Consider the following 14,630-nt stretch of genomic DNA (forward strand, 5'->3'; position numbering starts at 1 on the left):
GTGGCTTTCCCATGAGCTCTTAAGATCCAACATGCATGCTCTTAACATATCCTCTAGCATCTAGATGGTCCTCTCTAACTGTCCGTCGGTCTGTGGATGATACACACTAGTGAAGCTCAACTCAGTACCCATCACCACTTGCAGACTCTTTCAAAAATAAGACTTGAACCTTAGGTCCCAATACGACACTATAGTCTTTGGCATTCTATGAAGCCTAGCTATTTTTCCAACTTGAAATATTATTTTTAGGAGGAACCCTTTCTATACCGGCATTGTGCGGATCAAATAATCAGGAGATGTGTACCCAAGGAGGAGGTGGATAGCATACTCGGACACTGCCACTCATTGGAAGTAGGCGGCCACTTTGGAGGAGCAAAAACAGTGGCAAAAATTTTACAACGTAGCTTTAATTGGTCGACTATTTTCAAAGACTCTTTTAATTTTGTTAATTTATGTGATCATTGTCAAATGGTTGGCAACATTTCTAGAAAACATGAAATGCCTTTAAACAATGTTTTAGTATTGGATTATTTGATGTTTGTGATATGAACCCGTGGGAATGGAATCTCTTGAACCCACAATCAATTTGAAAACTCACCCAAGAAAACCAAAATCAAGCCAATGAAAAATTTAGACATGTTGAGGAGCTCGTTTCAAGAACCTAGATTATATGAAAATCTAGACCCATTGAAGAACCTATCTCAAGAACCTAAATTATAAGGAAGAATGCCACAAAGGTTGTGATTTGCCTTTGATAAGTTCAAAAGTTCATTCAAGAATAAGAGGACATAAACTCAACTCACAATGAATAAATTCATCAAATTTCATAAACTAATTAAAATGAGGCTACAAAGAGTATTTAAATCAAAACCTAATTAAAACCCTAGCCAAAATAAAGCCATTTCTTCCAAAAATACTCCTGAATGAATAGTATTGCGGCTACAGTAACTTCTTGAAACCCTAGTTCAACAAAATAAAACATATCTGGGCCAAGCATCCTCAAGTCCAATTATTCTAGACTAATTCATATAACTAATAAAATAAACTCTTTTAATGAAATAAACAAGTCCAGAGCCTTCAATCACATAAGCATAATATTAGGTCATAATTTATGTTGCACTCTTCCATAGCTTGTATCATGTGGATGATCATTGGATCTCCTTCTCTCAAGCCCATCTTGAATATTTGGCTCTTGCTAGACTCGTCCCAAGTGAATTGCACCAATCCTTTCATTGCTTCCTTGCAATTCTTAGCTCTTAATCTTGTGATTGCCCCATCTGAAACTTGCATAGGATCTTTAAGACTTGGTCCACCTTGGTGTCCATCAGTTTGGGATATAGATTTCATGAGTCCTTTTCCATCCTCATATTCTAACAAGTTTATTTTGGTTGCTGTAGAGTATGTCTCCAAATGGGTGGAAGCGATCACCTTGCCAACCAATGATGCAAGGGTCGTAGTGAATTTCCTGCGGAAGAACATTTTTTTCTGATTTGGCACTCTAAGGGCCATAATCAATGATGGCGGGAAGCACCTTTGCAATCGCCAATTTCAAGCACTATTGACTAAGTATGGAGTTACCCATCACATGGCGACACCATATCGTCCTCAAATGAGCAGTGAGGTCAAGGTGTCTAATCAGAAGCATAAATGCATACTGGAGAAGACCGTGAGTGTCTCTCAGATAGACTACGCGTGAATGTTAGATGATGCACTATGGGCCTATCGGACAGCATTCAAAACACCGATCAAGATGTCACCTTATCAGCTCGTTTATGGAAAAACCTATCATCTACCCGTAGAGCTAGAACACAGAGCATATTGGGTGACGAGAATACTTGTAACACCCCCTTCCCGTAGGTTAGGAGTGTCACGTGTTTTTCATAAAATAAACCCAGCAAGAGATCTCATATTTAATAAATGAATTTTAGGATTTATTTTGTAGAAACATGTCTAATAAAATGTATTCCAACACATTAAATGAAGAAACTCAATAAATTTATGTCATAAAAGCAAATTTTATTCTATAAAGTCTGAAACTAAATCAATTGCTCCTTCTAATCCTGACATGCCTGCTCGTATTCATCATCCTCACCTAGGTGGTTAAAAACATGAAAACCAACTAAAATTAATCGAAGACTCAGCAAGAAATCCATCACAACGTAAACATAATAAATATAAGGTTTTCATAAAAGTTTTCATGCTGAGAGTTTAAAATTCATGACTGTTCATATTGATGTTTATGCTATGCATGATTGACTAATCTGATTTAACTTACTGATCTGGCTGATTTATCTGAATTAACTGACTGATTTGACTGGCCAACACACTTAACCCTATGTGTGAGGTTGTGCACCCACCCCACATCCTACGGCTGCGAGGGGAGCCGCTGATAGTGTTCTGGCATACAATGGTGGATCACGCTTGAGTCCATGGCTTGCACATCCACGCTGAAACTGAACTGCATTGGTACCATGCATCTGAATGACCATATGATTAACTGATCTGATCTTATCTTGTACTTGAACTTAAGATAGCTTACGTGTCTTATACACATGAGATACATGACATAATACATACATAATTATAATTTTTGAATTTGAATATGATGCGGAATCACATGATCGTATGCTATGTTGGATGATATGTTTGCATGTGACATGAGTGGTTCATAAATAATGGTTGTCAATGAACTGATTTGAATAATACTTATATATAAGCTGAATTGTGATGATTCTAGTTTATGATCAAATTACTTACCTCGATGTGCTTCTTCTTGAATCTCACTTCGTAGCTCGTCACCTATACGCAGTATTAACTATCACTAAATCTATCTAGGAACAACATGTACTAATATCCTACTTAATTAAATTCACATCGTAAAACATAATCAAACAAATATTTTGTTTATCACAAAAAATCAATGAATGTAGATATCTTAAATTATTTACAATACTAATAGCATATTCTTACTTTCAAAATATAACTTAGTATAATACTTTGGGATACTATCAATTCTATTAAAAATAAGTAATAAAAACCTCAATTCTTAAAATAGGTTTCCTTTCTTATAATTAACATAATTAAACAAGAAATAAAATAAATAATAATGTCATTTAAATATTCTTAACATATTTCTTTATTTCTATTTAAAATATAACTTAATAATTTTATTAAAATCTGGCTAAATAGACAAACGAGAATATTAACTAAAATAATAGGCTCAATAGTACACTTTAAAATACATTTCAAATTCTTTAAGCATTTTCTAATAAAAATGAGCTTATGACTGATATATTTATTTAATAAAATTAAACTCAACTTAAAAATGACATAATAGTCTCCATAATTAAAATAAAGTCAAGCCCAATGTAAAACATTAAGTCCAGTCCATATAAATAAGACAACTTAACACATACTTAAGTCTAAGGTTGTAAATGTAATTATACTTGAAACAATCCTTCAGTGTACTTAGCAGAATACTAGACGGGAAGGGATTAAAAAGGGCATATATTTCCAAAAACTGAAACGATCTACGTATGCTTACTGAAAAGGCTAACTAGTAAAAAGTAAAGAGTTGATAGGATAAAATTGTAATGTCACTTAAAATTCTACCCTAGCAGTACACGAAGAAGAACTCAAAGAATCATTTTTCTTCTTTTACAGTTGACATTCCCTTGAGAGGAAAAGAGTAGTGCAATGGAGGTTTACCATGCAAGAGAAACAGAGACTGACGGAACGGTGGCAGCTGAGAATCACGGTGGTTGCTAGTCGGCTTCCTCTGTGCGTGTGGTGGCGTCGAGAGGAGAAATGAGACATGGTTGCTGCCATGGCTGATGGTGGAGAGTGCGGCAGCAGAGAGCGAGAGAAGCAGCGTGCGACGGATCTGGGCCAATGGAGAGTGCTCGGACAGTGGTTTCCGTGGTTGTCTAGATGGTTTCTAGCGAGATGGTTGGTAGGTGTATTCCGGAAATGACGAGCGGCAATTTCTGGGCCGTCCGTAGCTGCTTCGGCGTGGTGGAGACTCGTTGGTTTCTCTTGAACGCGGCGGTGCTCTGTTTTGTCGAAGAGGAAACAGGGAATTTGTGTTGGCTGTTTATGGTGGTCTCCATGGTTTCTATTTGTTTGCTTGTATTTGATGGTGTCTCCACTGTGGTTTATGGCAAAGCAAGGGCTGAGACATGGGGGCTTGTTATTTTGTTTGCCGAGGAAGAATGTTGTTGCTTGATGATGGAGAGAGTGTTGCCATGAGGATAATTGCTACGTTTTTTTTTTTTTTTTGGGGAGGATTTCTGAAGGAGAGAAAGAGTATAAAGATAAATACTAGTTTTAATTCATCAGTTACGGAACTGAGTAATATAGAGAGGAGAGGGAGAGTGTGGAGTGGAGAGGAGGGAAAACATGGAAGTTAAAAGTATAAGTTATCCTAATAACAGTAAAATATTAATAGTAATAATGATAACGATACGATAATAATTCTATTAAAATGAACAATTTATTAATAATATAAAATCTGATAAAATAATAATAATAATAATAATAATAATAATAATTAAAGTTATAAGAAAAATACATAAAACTTATCTTATGGTCTAATCTTAGGATCGGGTTGTTACAACACTAAACTTCGATTTACAAGGGACTGGCGAGAAGAGAATACTGCAGATCAACGAGATGAATGAGTTCCGCAAGCTTATGAGAATGCTTGGATTTACAAAGTTAAAATGAAAAGATTGTCCGATAAGCATATTCTGATAAGGGAACTTGAAGTCGGGCAAAAAGTTCTATTATTTACCTCAAGACTTCAACTCTTCCCTAGAAAGTTGCGCTCTCAGTAGTCGGGACCATTCGTGGTGACCCGTGTCCTTCCTTATGCGGCGGTTGAAGTCCATCACGAGACAAAATGCACATTTAAAATAAATGGACAGAGATTAAAACCCTATACGGATAGAGACTTTAACTTAGAAAAATATTTCATCGATCTAGCCAGTAATAAATAATGAGAGGACAATGTCTAGCTATAGACTTTAAATAAAGTGCTTTTGGGAGGCAACCCAAGTTTTTTTTTTAAGTTTTTTTTTTCATTTAATATTATTCTTTTTCTTTCATCTTGCAATAATGAAGAGGCGAGGAAATCTCTAAGGAGTACACGGCTGCACCTTCAAGTAAAATATTCAATTAGCAAAACTGGAAACAATCAGGGGAGCATCTCTTACCTTCTCTCATCCTTTGCTTTAGTTTTTCTTCCTTTTTTCCCATTGAGGACAATGTGATATTTAAGTTTGGGGGGAAAGGATATTATTTTGAATAAAATAATAATAATAATAATCATAATAATAATAATAATGGTAAAAACAGTATAGTTTGATGAATACAAAGCCTATGATAAGAATATGATTGAAATTGATTATAATTTTTAGGAAAAATTCTCATTGATTAAGTCTAGTTGTTACCTTTTTTTTTTTTTTTTTTTTTTTTTAAGAAGAGCCCCACCCTCATAGCGACCCCGTTCCAAGTTTATTAAGCAGCCCTCACTTATGGCGGAGGAATACCGTGGTTACAAAACTAGCATCTGGGAGTTTACAAATAGGAAAATAACCACCTCCCAAACACAAACCAACCAAAAAAAGAACAAAAGAAAACAAAAGACCACACCCAAAAATCAAAACAGAACTAAATAGGCCTAATACAAAAAGTAAACTAAACATGCCTAATAAACAAATGGTAAACTAAACATGCCTAGAAAAACAAGAAGCAACAAACCACAACCAGAGAGCAAAAACGGAACTACACAGGCCTAATAGAGAAAGAAAACTAAACATGCCTAATAAATAAAAAGTAAACTAAACATGCCTAACAAAAAGCCTCTAAGCAACCCTAAAAGCAAAACAAATAAAATGAAAGTTAGGTACGTATAGAAGGCAACCCAGCCTTATCTATCCAAATAGCACCCCTTATGAACCTCGGCAAATGCTGGAATTCTTCATAAACTTCATCACTGCCTAGCTCCCCTTGTTTAGCTAAGAAGTCAGCCGCTTGGTTCCCTTCACAGAATTGATGAACGATACGAATATCCATTCCTTGCAATTCATGACTAAGCTAATTCCAATAGTCCCATAAATACCAAAGAGTGCATTTCCCTGACTTGAGCCAATCCACAATCAACTTAGAATCACTTTCAATAATGATCTTAGAAAAAGAAAGGCTTTTATAAAGCCGAATCCCTTCCAAAATAGCTCTCAATTTAGCTTTATTATTCGGTCCAAGACCAAAATGAGCCGAGAAGGCTGCTGTAAAATTACCATCCATATCCAGCAAGATGCCCCCACCTCCCAAAGAGCCCGGATTATTCCTACAACTCCCATCGCAATTGAGCTTAACCCATCCCGATGGAGGCTTTGACCATTTAACAAGCCTACATTTCCGGTTAATAATTCTCGGCATCTCCAATTTTAAATCATTGAGCACATCAAGATCCGCTTTATTGAGTTGCCGTTGCACTTTCAACTCATTCGCCATCTTTTTGAGCCACATTTTAACAGAGTTCCACACTTGCATCGCATTTATGTCTAGGCCCTCCATACGTACTTTGCATCTTCTAGTCCATAAACACCAAGTGATAATAAACGAAAGCATACCAATCAGATTACCCACAAAAGAGGACTTTTTAACACAAACCATCCAAGCCAATATTCTAGCTTTCCAGGTACTGAACATCAAGCACGGCACCTTTAAAAGTCTACTAGCAAATTCCCAAACCCGAGAAACTATCTGACTTGTGACTAATACATGGTCGATGCTTTCCCTAGCCTGCGGTATACAGCAATCACACGCCGACTCAAGAGAGATCCCCTTATTTTGAATTCTCTCATCTATTGACAAACATTGAAACCAGGCTCTCCAGTTGCAGATGGAAACTTTTTTCGGCAACCACCTGTTACAAAGCCACTCATGCCATGGCATTTGGATCCCTTTTTCCCAAATTACATCCCACACAGTAGCAACAGAGAAAAGACCATCCGAAGTTGGTTTCCACACACAAATGTCCAACCCAGTGCGCCTAAGAATTTTGGTTTGCAAAATTTCTTCCGTGATAGTCTCTCCCACAAGATCCTTCAACAAATCAACATTCCATGCCTGATCCCTCCAACAGTCTCTGATACGAAGACCCTTATTACCAATATATTGGATTCCAGTTGATAAAGGTCTCAAAGCTAACCATCTATCAAACCGAAAAAAGGAATTACCATTGCGCAACAAAATTTGGACGTTGTCGATAACTTCCGAAACGAGCTTCATTAGTGACTTCCACATTCTCGAATCTGTAGCTCTAGGTGCACATGACAAAGGATGGTCGTCCCTTAGATATTTAGCATGAAAAAAATCAGCCCACAACCCTTCGGATGTTAATAAGTGATATGCAAACTTCATGTGAAGAGACTTTTGAACCTCATGTAAATCTCTCAACCCCAAACCGCCTTCATTAGTAGGTTTGCAAATTTTAGCCCATGGTCTCCAATGCATTTTCCTTCTTCCCTCCGCATCGCCCAAAAAAAAATTGGATAAAATAGAATTTATCTGATCAAGAGTCCCCTTCAGAACATTGATCACCGAAAGGATATGTATACGCAAACTAGAAAGCACATGTTTCAATAAAATTAGCCGAGCACCTTGTGAAAGTAATTGGAATTTCCAGCCCGCCACTTTTTCCTAATTTTCTCAACTAGCGACTCAATGATACGGGAAGTAAGTTTACCTATAACAAGCGGAGCACCCAAATAGGTCACGGGAAAATGACCTTCCTTAAAACCCTTCACCCTCGACAAATCATGTTTCCGAGACTGACTTATAAATTTAGAAGGAAAAATCACCGATTTCTCCTTACTTATCTTTTGGCCGAACCAACTTTCATAAAGAGCCAGAATCTCAACAAGTCGCTTACTAGATTTTTTCCCCCCATTAGAGAAAACCAGCAGATCATCAGCATACAGCAAATGAGAAACTAAAGGAGCCCCCACTGGGTGATAAAATCTCCCAATCCGACCATTCTCAAAAAAATTTCTAAGCAATCTAGTTAATACCTCCTCCATAATAATATAGAGGTAAGGAGATAAAGGATCCCCTTGTCTCAACCCCCGATCAGATTGAAAAAAATCCTTAAAGGCTCCATTCATCATCACCGAAAACCAAGGAAACCTTATACATTCACCAATCAAATTACAGAAAATATGTGAAAAGCCAAAGGACTTGAGAACTTCCAAGAGAAATCTTCAATCCACCCGATCATAAGCCTTAGCCATATCAATCTTAAGCATGACATTCCCACCCAGAGTTTTCCTATGGAGAGAGTGCACCATCTCTTGGGCAAGTGTGATGTTTTCAAAAATACTACGTCCCGGCACAAAAGCACCTTGTTCATGGGAAACCAACTTCTGAATAATCTGAGTCAGACGAGCAACAATAATTTTTTAAAAAACCTTTTATGCCCCTGAACACAAACTAATAGGACGGAATTTATCAAAGCTAGACGGATCAGGCACTTTCAAAATTAAAACAATAAAAGATGAAGTAAAGAACCTGGATAAAGGACCACCCTTAATGAATTCTCTAGCAGCTTCAATAAGATCATCTTTAATAATATCCCAACATTTTATATAGAACCCAGATCTGAACCCATCAGGCCCCGGACTACTTTGCTGAGGAATTGAAAACACAGCTTCTTTCACTTCAGTTTATGTCGGTTCCGCACCCAGCATTTGGTTATCCACTTCCGAAATAACTGGAACAATCAAGCTTGATAAATCAGCTTGCACTACATCGCACGACGTTGAAAGAAAATCCCAAAAATATTGTGCAGCGCCCAAGTGAATAGCCTCGGCACTATCCAAAGTTGTGCCATCCGATAAATCCATCCAAGAAATTAAAGCCAGTTTACGCCTTTGGTTAATCACCGAGTGAAAAAATTTAGTATTCTGATCCCCTTCCACCAACCACTTCTTTTTAGCAATCTATCCCAACCGGACTGCCTCTTTTTTTTTCCCAGGTAGCAAGCTCCAAATTAGTCACAAGATAGTCCATTTCCACATCTTCAGAGTATCCCAATTGCAGCTAATTTTCAAGTATCTCTTGCCTCAAGCATTTTAAGATTCTCAGCCACCCTGTCGAAGATATGCTTATTCCAAGCACATAAGGTAATTTTAGTTTGTTTGAGTTTAGAAGCCAATTTTTGCTACCCTGTACCTGCAACATGACTTCCCCAAGCTTCCTTCACTCAATCTAAGAAGGTCTCATGAAGGCACCACATGTTTTGAAAATGGAAAGGAGTCGGTCCATACAATGAAAAAGGCCTTTCCAAGTGAACCACCATCTAACAATGATCCGAAGTTTTCCTTTTCAAATAAACAACCTGAGCTGAAGAATACTGATCAAAGAAAGAATTATTACAGATCACTCTATCTAACTTCGCCCAACTTCTGCTGACCCCATATGGCCATTACACCAAAACATAATGCACCCGTTACTATGCAGGTCTATCAAGCCGCATTTGTCTAAACAATCATTAAACTTCGACATAGAAATTAATGGTCGAGGATGACCACCAATTCTTTCAGAATCCATTCGAATTGCATTGAAATCACCTATTACCATCCAAGGCATATTAGTCAACTGACGGTTCTCTAACTCTTCCCATAAGACTCTTCTTTCTGTATAAGAACATTTAGCATAAACGAAGGTTATAAACAACCTTTGATTCGCCAAAGACAACCATCCCGATATCGTTTGTGACGTACCAAAAACCCTCTGAAACTTATTCGGCTCTTTCCAAAAAATCCACAATTTCCCACCCACAGACACATTAGAACAAAAATAATTAAGAGTCAAGAAAGAACCTGTAGGAACCATTCGATTGTCACCAATAAAAGGTTCTGCAATCGCACAGATATTAATATCTTTTTTGGTAATTTGCGATTTTAATCAATCTTTGAACTCCCCAATCCTCTGACATTCCAGTATAAAATATTTCCAATCATAAATTTAGTTTATGCGATCGGGTATGAACCCATTGGGACTTCCTCACCGTCTTGTCTGAGCTGATTCTTGATAATCCTGCATCTGAGCGATCAACTCCCTCAAAGTCATAAGCCTTGTCTTTGCCCCTTGAGCCGGGCAATTCTCCTTCTTCCTGATCCAAGCAATATCCCCTCTCTACTTCCCCTTGCATTCCACTTTCGTCTAGCACCTTATTCATCTCATTAACCAGGGGCTTTGGCACAACAGAAGACTCACACTCTTTCCACTGCAGTGTCTCCGACGCCACTTCATTCACTTTATCACACCAAACCTCTTCACACTCTTCATCGCTATCATCCTCTTGATTTTCCATTTTTTTCACTTAATCCTAGCAAGGTTCTTTCAAACTCTCTGGTAATAAAATACATGGCCCCTGTCCAGACTTTTCTATATCCGCAGACTCAACTATTCATAGCCATCCCTGCATGTATAGCATTAGACGCTCCCTCAATATTTTCGACTTGCACCACATTAGCATTTTTCTCCTCTCGAGTAACTTGCAACTTCTCACCCAGTAATTCCGTATTTGTTTCCATCACCTTATCATTTTTAGTCCCAGAAGTATTACCTTTAATATCAGAGTTCTTCAGCTGCAATACTTTTTTCTCTTTTGGCTTCCCATCCTCCTTATGTCTCTCCCCAACCCTACCGACCACAGCCATATGACCTTGTCTAAAACATTTCATGCAATAGAAACCCTGTTTTTCATATTTAGCCTCTTGCCAAATACATTTGGTAGGCGAGACTTCAATAGGGAAAACCTTTCACAGGCTCCACCGTCAAATCCACCTCCACACAAATTCTGGCACCCGTGGCTCTTGATCGATTCAAAGTCACATTATCCGTCCCTAGATAACGGCCAAAACGTGTTGTGAAGATCTAAAGACAGTCACGATGATAGAGGTGCATAGGTAAACCGGATAAGAAAATCCATTGAGGAGCCAATGGAGATTCCTTATGTAAATCAAAATCATTTGTCCATCTAAACAGCCGAAACGAATTTCCTTCCATCACTCTCCCTTCTCTATCTCATCCATGCACAAAATCGCGTTCATTCTTCTTCTGGATTAAAACATGATAGTCATCCATAAAACTGATCGTCGAAATCTCGGTCAAACCCCACTTTTTCACCATGTTCAATCTGATCACATCAATAGAAGGCCGAACACACAAGAATTCATAACAATCGCAAACTTGTATTATTCCACCGCTTTTGTCATCTCTGTTTCCGTAACCTTAAATCCTAGCTCGCCGTTTATCTCCACAGGAAACCGCAGAGGGATTTTGAATGTAGTATCTACTGGTTTTGATACAACAACCGCATACGTCGCTGGAACATCACCAGGGCTAACATTCCCCACCAATGGAAAGGCCATCAGAGGGTTGAACACCACCGAAGAACAGCCAACCCTAGCTGTCAATAGGGTTGTACAAAGAACCGAGAAACTGACCTAGACCGACTCAGACCGCCGTCGGCGTGCGGCAGCAAATAGAGAAAACTGATATCGGCCGGTTCGGTGTCGGTTCGAACCTGGTTCAAACCGCTGAATCGGCCGACTACATAAACTATTTTTTTTATATATATTTTGTACTTAAAACGACGCCGTTCTACTTAAGTCTAAGTGGAACGGCGTCATTTTAAGCTTAAGTTGTGTTTTAAACACAACTTAAACGACGGTGTTTGGTATTAAACCAAACGGCATCATTTAATTCATAACGAATAAAAAAAAAAATTAAGTAGAACGACGCCGTTTGGTTTAAACCAAACGGCGTCGTTTCAAAATAACTTCGTCTTCCTCCTCTCGTCTTCTTCCTCGCGTTCTTCTCTATTCTCATCCTCTCTCTCTCTCTCTCTTCTCTACAACACTCTCTCTCTCTCTACTCTCTCAGAGGAAGCTCGGTCTGGGAACTGATCGTGAACCACCAGAGAAATGAAGCAACGGTTTCGGCCAGTGTTTCTCCCCCCCGTCGACCGGTTTCGGCCGGTTTTCTCCCCCACAAATTAACTTTCGATCAGCGACGATTTAGCCCAAAAACATAACCGAAGGGATCGATTTCACCCCTAGCTGTCAGAACGCTAGCAGTCACCCCAAAAAAGAAAGTCCAAGATTTCTGCACTTTCCAAAATAGAAAGAATTGGAAGGACAAAAAAAATCTTATGATCAGTTTTGAGTACCTAGAAAATTTTTTTGTGAATTTTGTGAATTTATATGGTCTCAGCTTACTCTAAAACTTGTTTGATTACATTCGAGGCGAAATCCTAGACAGAATATTACAGGGGAAATGATTTAAGGCATTTTTTGGACCGATTGAGTCTTTCAAGCTTATCTGTTTATTATCTTTATCTCTAGTCGCCCATTTGAGCTTTATTGAAATATATTTTGGACTTATATTTTTCTTTATTGTAAACCTCATATTCCCTATCCTATTTGAGCTTAAATACTAATTTCTTTACCTTTCAAGAGAACTAAGTTTACACAAAGTCACTAACTCACAAGAGCATGCAAGGCAAGAGAGGTAGAAGGTCTATAAGTAAAGTTAAGTATAGCAAAATTATCAAAATCATAAGTTTTGGGGTGTGAATAGTCAACATGTCTACTGTGTAGCCAACAAGAAAAGGCAAATGAGAGTTATCCACAAAGGTAGTCGAAAAAGTATGGAATATTTGCAAAATATATATAATAATAAAATTTGATCTGCCGAATGAGGGGTAAAGGGAGAGATACTTGAAAGTACAATAAAGAGATGTATGTTGAGAGATTTACAACAATTGAAAATAGATGTTTGTGTTAGAAGTAAGAATGCTCTATTTATTCTGTTGATGTTCAAACTTAAGTTCTCTTGTTTTATTTGAATCATGCATTTTCTTTGTAGCCCCCACCCTAGCCTTACATTACAAGCTTAATAAAGACATATTGATCCCTGGTGATAGTTTCTGTTATATTAGTGAAGAATGATTTGAAAAGCAAGCCTATGGAGTTCTTAGAGATCCATTATTGATTTACTTGTTTGCATAAAACTATATGAGGAGCTAATAATGAAGAGAGAATGATGGGTATATATAAATGTGGGGATGGATAATGCAATAAAATTGAGTTTTGAATTAACTTTTGGACTTGATTGATCTTGAATGATTCCTTTAAATTATAGACTTTAAACATTTTTTGAGGTAATAAATTTTATGAATCAAACCAATGCTTGTTTTAATTGTCTTTTCTTTTCTTCTTTGCTCAAGGGTGAGCAAAGCTTAAGTTTGGAGGTATTTGATAAGTGTTATTTTTATGTGATTTTTATCACTATTTCATTTATGAAAAATATCATTTTCCCTTCAATACTATTGATTTTATTTTATTTCTACATATTTTTATTTATTTTCTTGAATTTGAAGGAATGAGAAGATTTAGTGCAAAAGGAAAATATTTTGGTACAAAATAAGAGACTACAGATCCAAACTGATGAGAGGTAGCGAGATCTGAAGAGAGCCAGTGAGATTTAGGAGAGCAGCCTTGTCCCGTGTGCCACAAAAAGATCTTTCTCACCCAAAGGCGAGAATACTTACCTCTCAGTAGGCGAGGAGGCGTGCGACCAGAAGGCACGACCAGAAGGTGCGAGGACTTGGCGACAAAACTCTAGGCGGTTAGATTGGGTGACTAGTCTAAACGACCAACTTAAAAGACCAACCTAAACAATATCGTGGGCAACAACTAGAAAATGTGAGAGTCTTTCATCCCGGTTGGGAGTGTTTCCACTCGGTAGGCGAGGAGAGGCCCATTCCTTTGTGACCTCCACGCTCGCCAGTTATATAGTGCACACAGCATCTACTCGCATTTACCCTTCTGAGTTCTACAATCAATCTATTGGAGACCAAATCCTCCCGAACTCCGCAAATCAAGCCACATATCAATGAATCTTCCATTTAGATAATTCTGATATTTTTGGGATAATTTCCTTTTATGTTAACATCTATCTTTAGAAACTATTTTCCAGATTTTTATTCTAGATTGTAGCTACATTTATTTTATTTTCGGATAAAATTTTTGGCATCTATTTAATCCCGTCTTATGTGATGAATAGGGGTCTTTTGTTTTGCGGCCTTGTTTGTTTTCAGAAAACATCTCATCTTATCTTATCTAATCATTACAATTTTCCTAACTTCCAATACAAAATAAAATAAACAATTCAACTTTTTCAAATCCCAAAACAAAAATAATATTAAAAAATATATTATAACAATACTTTATTCAACTTTTTAACTTTAATTTTAACTCATTTTATCTCATCTGCAAAAACAAACGAGCCAGTTTGAGTTTTAGTTTGGATTAGAGAGTCTGAGTTTTAGGTTTTCGATTATTCCAGAGTTATTCTTTGAGTTTCTTTCGAGGAGGCGGATCTGGAGAGCAGAGGCGAGAGCCGCATGTTTCCTCAACCAAATTCAACGAAGAATACCATTTTCATTATTTTCAATTCCATTATGAACTAATTCTATTTTCTATAGCTTTGATGTAGCCTAGCATTGAACACAGTTTATATTTCAAGTTATTTTATTTTCAATATTTCTATGA

Source organism: Juglans microcarpa x Juglans regia, chromosome 5S (assembly GCF_004785595.1).
Source record: "Juglans microcarpa x Juglans regia isolate MS1-56 chromosome 5S, Jm3101_v1.0, whole genome shotgun sequence".
Lineage (NCBI taxonomy): Eukaryota > Viridiplantae > Streptophyta > Magnoliopsida > Fagales > Juglandaceae > Juglans > Juglans microcarpa x Juglans regia.